The sequence below is a fragment of the Syzygium oleosum genome, unplaced genomic scaffold (genome assembly GCF_021117445.2).
Source record: "Syzygium oleosum isolate NSW1041296 unplaced genomic scaffold, Sole_v2.1 Sole_v2.01, whole genome shotgun sequence".
Lineage (NCBI taxonomy): Eukaryota > Viridiplantae > Streptophyta > Magnoliopsida > Myrtales > Myrtaceae > Syzygium > Syzygium oleosum.
The window spans coordinates 35,916,164-35,922,731 of record NW_026607485.1 but is presented as its reverse complement, the minus strand read 5'-3'; the positions used below and the strand labels follow the sequence as shown (position 1 = coordinate 35,922,731).

General features: G+C 43.1%; 1 pseudogene; it reads right to left on the bottom strand.

Annotated features, from left to right (window-relative positions):
- Positions 1–213: 213 nt before the first annotated feature.
- LOC115680854 (tubby-like F-box protein 3) lies at positions 214–5,519 on the bottom strand (annotated as a pseudogene).
- Between the last annotated feature and the right edge of the window lie 1,049 nt (positions 5,520–6,568).

The window sequence follows — 6,568 nt, the reverse complement described above, 5'->3', positions numbered from 1 at the left end:
AAGCACCGTCCCCTAAGGATAATTTCGCTCCTTGAAGTACGAAACTCGGTACGTAAGGCTCTAGCAGCTATCCTCCCAAAATATAACAGACCTTCTTCTATACTCCGCACTGAATATTAGAAGGAAATATGAATAACGTTATATGTATAACTAAATAAAAAAAGGAAAGATAGATAAAAGAAAGAACAAAGAATATTCTTGTTTTGATATGTATATATATCTATCTATCATTTTCCAATTATGCTCAAAATAACAATTTATAGGTACAAGAAAGAGAGCCGTTGAAAACCGTCGTCAAATAATGGAGGGTTTAAAAAATATTAAATCAAACGTTACAAAGCTATTATATGGCCGCCGTTGCAAAACCGTTACAAAATAATGGCTTTGTGGCCGTCATAAATTGTAATAGATATTTCAAAACTGTTGAAATATCCAACAGATAATCCATCGCGAATGCATCCTTGCCCACACTTTTCCAAACTGGAGGATAGGGATCTCGTGCGCTGGACCGGTGACGCCTTGTTCCGGAGAAGCCGCCAGCTCGAAGTTGCTCTCTGAAGCATCGATTAGCCGTCCAGGGAAACGAAGGAACCAGCACCGGAGTTGCCCGTCCAACCACGGAAACTCTCTCCCTCGATACCGACATGCCATCATTCAAGGCAGATAATGGTCTCCCGGACTGAAGATTCTCCGCGCGCCGTCGATTTTGATCGGAAACTTGAGAACGAGGGAAATGTGTCGAGAATGCTTGGCAGAAATTCAATCTGCGTCGGGGAAACTCCTCCTGGCCCGATCGAAGAGGCAGGTGTGGCAATTGGCATCCATGACACATTGCATTCTTCTCGGTCCCCTGCTTTCCACACCCAGAACAAACAAAATGCAGAAACAAACAGTTAGTCGAGACTCTAGACTTAATCTTTCTTGAACTGATTTGTTTCCTACCTCGGTCGCAAGCCACTCTACTCGTAGGATATGTGCACTGAAGGTTAGTTCCCAGCGGGAAATTTCGGGGAGACTTGCTGAAGGTTCACTAGCCCGGTGGACAGGCTTTTCATGACTTTGGGGCCAGCATCTGGAGGCTGTGCACCAAAGGCTGTGAACTTAGCACGTCGACCATTCGGCATGAGCACAACTTTCGGCTAGCACCTTAATTTTCCAATGTACGCGCTACTCCGTTAGGACGCGTCATCTGGACTTAAAGAGATGATGTACTCTGTGCAGGTACGGCTCTGGATCTTCCGAGCACCAGAAGTAATTCACCATCTTCATATAAAGCTGCAAAGATGGTGCATCCTGTTGGAAGCAAAAAAAAAAAAGAGGATATACACAAACTTTGATTATTTTGGTGAGAAGCACACAAATACACAAACGAGAGAGAATAATATTTAAAATGCCTTTTACATAGGCTTTACACAGAGGAATACAAGCTTAGCTCTACAAGCTTTTTTTCACAACTCTCAACTCTCTTTTTCTATGGCTTTCCACACACATTCTTACACAAATAGGGAGGGGACAACCTATTTATACTACTCCTAAGGAAATTTTCTTGAATACCAAGTTTGTATCATCTTGAAGACCAAGTTTGTATTAAAGACAAAAACAATTTTAATATTTCTAACAGCCTCCCTTAAAATTGATTTTGGAAATCAACAACACCAAGCATCGTCTTCAATTTCTCGAACAGATCCGCCTTCAATGGTTTTGTTAAAATATCTGCAATTTGATCCTTAGATCTACAGAAATCAAGTTCAATCTATCCATCTTTGACCAGCTCACGGATATGATGATACTTGATATCTATGTGTTTGCTCCTGTCATGAAAAACAGGATTCTTGGCTAATGCAATCGCCGACTTGTTATCACACATCAATTTTGTAGGACATTTCTGTTCATGCATCAGTTCACAAAGCATCCTACGAAGCCATATCCCTTGACACGCTGCTGAAGCTACTGCCATGTATTCTGCTTCAGTTGTTGAGAGCGCAATAACTTGTTGTTTTTTCGAGGATCACGAAATTACTCATGATCCGAGAAAAAACGCATATCTAGAAGTACTCTTCCGCGTTCAGTATCTCCTGCTCAATCACTATCTGTATATCCCACTAAATTGAAATTGTCAGTGTAAGGATATAAAATTCCATGATCACGAGTTCCACTGACATACTGTAGAATTCGTTTTGCTGACTGCAAATGTGATTGTTATGGTTTTTCCATGAACCTACTAATAATTCCCACGCCATAAGTAATATCTGGCCTAGTAGAAGTCAAATATCTTAAACTGCCAACAATACTTTTAAGATAAGTGGGATTTACTAGTTTACCGGTTCCTTTTTTCTTCAGCTCCAACCGTTCTGCTATGGGGGTCTGAATTGATTTGAGCGATTCCATATTGAGTCACTTCAAAATATCATGAGCATATTTTTGCTGTGAAACAAATATGCCATCATTTGTCTGCTTCACTTCAAGGCCTAGAAAATATGACATCAATCGCAAATCTGTCATTTCGAATTTGCTAGTCATAGCCTCCCTGAATTCAGTAAACATCTTTTCACAGCTTCCTGTAAATATCAAGTCATCAACATAAAGACAACAATTATTATGTCATCGTTAGTATTTGACTTGATATACAGTGTATGCTCATATGGGCACTTTTGAAATCATGCTCTAATAGGTATGTGTCGATCCGCGTGTACCAAACACGAGGTGCATGTTTTAGCCCATACAATGCCTTCTTCAATTTGTAAACTTGATTTTCACGCCCTTTCTTCTCATAACCTTGTGGTTGCTCCACGTAGACTTCTTCTTCAAGGAACCCATTTAGAAATACTGATTTCACATCCATTTGATGAATCTTCCAATGGTTCTGAGCTATGAGTGCTAAGATCATCCGAATGGTATCCATTCAAGCTACTGGTGCAAATATTTCAAAATAATCAATCCTTGAATTTTGCTTATAGCCTTTCATGACTAGTCTGGCTTTGTAACGGTCCACCTGACCGTCGGGTTTGTACTTTGTCTTGTACACCCACTTGACACCAATGGACTTCTTACCCTATGGTAAAGAAGTTAGCACCTATGTGTCATTCTTTTCAATAAAGTGGATTTCTTTATCCATTACTTAGATCCACTTTTCATCTACAGCGGCTTCATCATAGGATATAGGGTCACATTCAGCAAATAAACAAAAGTTTACCATAGTTTCATCAGTGATTTCATCACTATCACTGTCATCGTCCCTTGTGACCACATAATCCCTAAATTTTGCTGGAGTCTCTCGTAATCGCTCTGAACGACGTAAAGGTGGTTCTAAAACTGCTGCTGGGGAAGAAAATGCACCACCAGTCGAAGATGATGAAGAAGATGCACCACTGGTCGAAGATGATGGAGGTTTCTCTGTATCTCCCTCCAATGGTTCATCTTCGATGATAATGTTTTTCTGGCCACCTTTTTGGTTCCAGTCCCAAGCTTCATCTTCTAAAAACTGGACATTCATTCTGATGATTACCTTTTTAGTGACCGGGTTATACAGCTTATAACCTTTAATTGTGTCACTATAGCCAATGAAGATGCACTTCTCGCTTTTGTCATCCAACTTCTTCCTCCGTTCATCTGGTATATGGGGATATGTCACACACCCAAATACTCGTAGGAACGAAACATCTGGCTTGTTGCCGCTCCAAGTCTCTTCTGGGGTTCTTCCAAGAACACTCCTTGTTGGACACTTGTTTAGTACAAATACAGCACAAGCAACGGCTTTTGCCCAAAACTTCTTTGGTAAATCTTTAGCCTTTAGCATACTTCTTGCCATTTTAAAAATCATTCTATTCTTTCTTTCTGCTATACCATTTTGTTGAGGAGTATAGCTAGCAGTCAACTGACGTTTTGCTCAATGAATTTTACAGTATTTGTCAAATTCATTAGAAGTAAATTCTCCACCTCTATCCGATCTCAACGTCTTTAGATTAAAGCCACTGTGTTTCTCAACATAGACTTTAAATTCTTTAAATTTGACAAAAGCTTATGATTTTTCTCTTAAGAAATATACCCATGTTTTTCTGGTAAAATCATCAACAAAAATTAGCGTGTACCTTTTTTGTCCAACTGATTCCACCTCAATAGGGCCACATATATCTATATGTACCAACTCCAAAGGCTGCTTGGCTCTTCTAGCGTTTCCAACTGGAAAGGATTCTCAATGTTGTTTTCCAACAAGACATCCTTCACATGGACGATCTGGACAGTCAATCAAAGGCATGCCGGTCACCATCTTTTTCTGGACAAGTAGTTTTAGTCCACGAAAATTTAAATGACCGAATCGAAGATGCCATAGCCACTTGCTAGCTCTGATACCAATTGTTGGAAGTAATAAAAAGGATATAGACAAACTTTGATGATTTTGGTGAGAAGCACACAAATACACAAACGAGAGAGAATAATATTCAAAATGCCTTTTGCACAGGCTTTACACAGAGGAATACAAGCTTAGCTCTACAAGCTTTTTTCTACAACTCTCAACTCTCTCTTTCTATGGCTTTCCACACACATTCTTACACAATAGGGAGGGGACAACCTATTTATACTACTCCTGAGGAAATTTTCTTGAATACCAAGTTTGTATCATCTTGAAGACCAAGTTTGTATTAAAGACAAAAACAATTTTAATATTTCTAACACATCCACGGAGCCTTCGATATTTGCTCTTAAAGAGAAAAACAACGAGAACCCTCGAATATCCCGTTATGTGTGATACCGGACATCCAACCGCTAAAAGTTCAAAGAAAACCTAGACCAACTTGAACGGCTAATTCCATGGTCCGAGCTAACAATGTCCTAAGTAAAGAGCAAAAGGATGCTCTGTTCTTACCTTGATCTAAGCTGAGGTAGAGATAATAGTTTGGTTGCTGCGATTTCGTTTGATATGACACTGAAGAGGGCAGTCCCTTCGAATAGGCTGCACATTTTAGCCAAAGATTATGAGTTAATCATGATTTGTTTAATAGCTTGCTCATAGGCAAGAAATGAATAATTTGAAGATTGAATTATATAGTCGAAGAAGCCGAGATGAGAACCACCATGACAGACCTGCTTCAACGAAATCGGGAATGTCGACCTGCCAGGCACCTCCGGTGTTTCCCCAATTTTTCTTCATGATCTCCCTCCAGTTCCTGCAAACAACAGCACCAGCAGCTGCATTTTTCCTTGGAGGCCATGTGCTTTCCAACACCTCTATCCTCATCGACACGTCCCTCGAGAGCTCGGGCGGCACGCTCGCCCGACAACTCTGCTTCGATGCGTCGACTGCTACCAAACGATCCTGAACAACCCGATGCAAGCATATGATCTCAGCCCATTAACGAAAGAGAAAGTGCACAGCATCACACAATGCTTAGATCTGTACACCCGAAAACACAAGAAACAGCTTGCAACTTTCGGTCAATAACCTCAACATCACCGAACAAGAAAACCAGAAATTTGCTCACATCGCCTAATGCACTGCGATCTTCCGCAATTGTTTCCATAGATCAATCCCCAAAATGACCACGAGAGAGTCGGGATATTTCGATCTGCACGCTCAAGCTCAGGTCCACAGAGGTGGGCGCAAGTCTCTCAGCATTGCGCCCGGGACTGCAGTGCCAGTGCCCCACTCCTAGGCAGCCATGTAGGCAACCATGTCCGGTTACCCGGCTCTTGTGCCCAAATCACTAACGTTTGTACCTGTGACCCGAGTCAACCAAGGCCGAGCTCCGGTGCAAAAAAATTGGCCCTAAGCCTATCGACGAGGCACCGGTGCCCGGGTTCCTAATAGCCATGCTCGAGTACTTGGCTAGCAAGCTGAAACCGTGTGCTCAGATATAGCGCCAATGCGAACTTGGGTCCACAAAAGCTGGGCCCAAGTCCATCAAGGCCAGGCTCAAAACCTTGTTGCTCATGTGTGCGACTCTTGAGCCCAAGTCACCAGCGCCAAGGCTTGGATCCATCGAGGCCCGGCCGAAGTCCATAGAGGCCGGGGTCGGGTCTCTTGAGGCTGGGCCTCGGACCTCGGTGCCCGAGCCTTGGTCATCGACAGTGCTGCCCGGATACCTGGCTTCCCCGTCCAAGTCACTAGCGGTCAAACATGAGTTCACAGGCTCGGCCCAATTCCTTGACAACGGAGCTCGAGTTTGCAAAGGCTGGGCCCAAGACTCCGATTCCCGCGCTCAGGTTCCCAATAGCTATGCTCGGGCATGCAGCTTTGTGCTCAAGTAATCGTTGCCCAGGCTCGGGTTGATGGAGATCAGCCCAAGGTCCACAGAGGTTGGGCCTGGGTCTCTTCACACAGGGTTCGGGAACCTGGTGCCTGTACCTAAGTCCCAAGCGGCCATGCTCAGTTACCTTACTACCATGCCTATGTCACTAGCGCCTAGGCTCGAACCCATCAAGACCGAGCTCGAGTCCACAAAAACTGGGCCTCGAGTCTCTTGAACCTGGCCTAGGATACCGATGCTCATGCCTGGCTTTCCTGCAACCATGCCCGAGCATTTGGCTCGCATGCCCAAGTTGCTGGTGCTTGGGCTCAAGCCCATCTAGG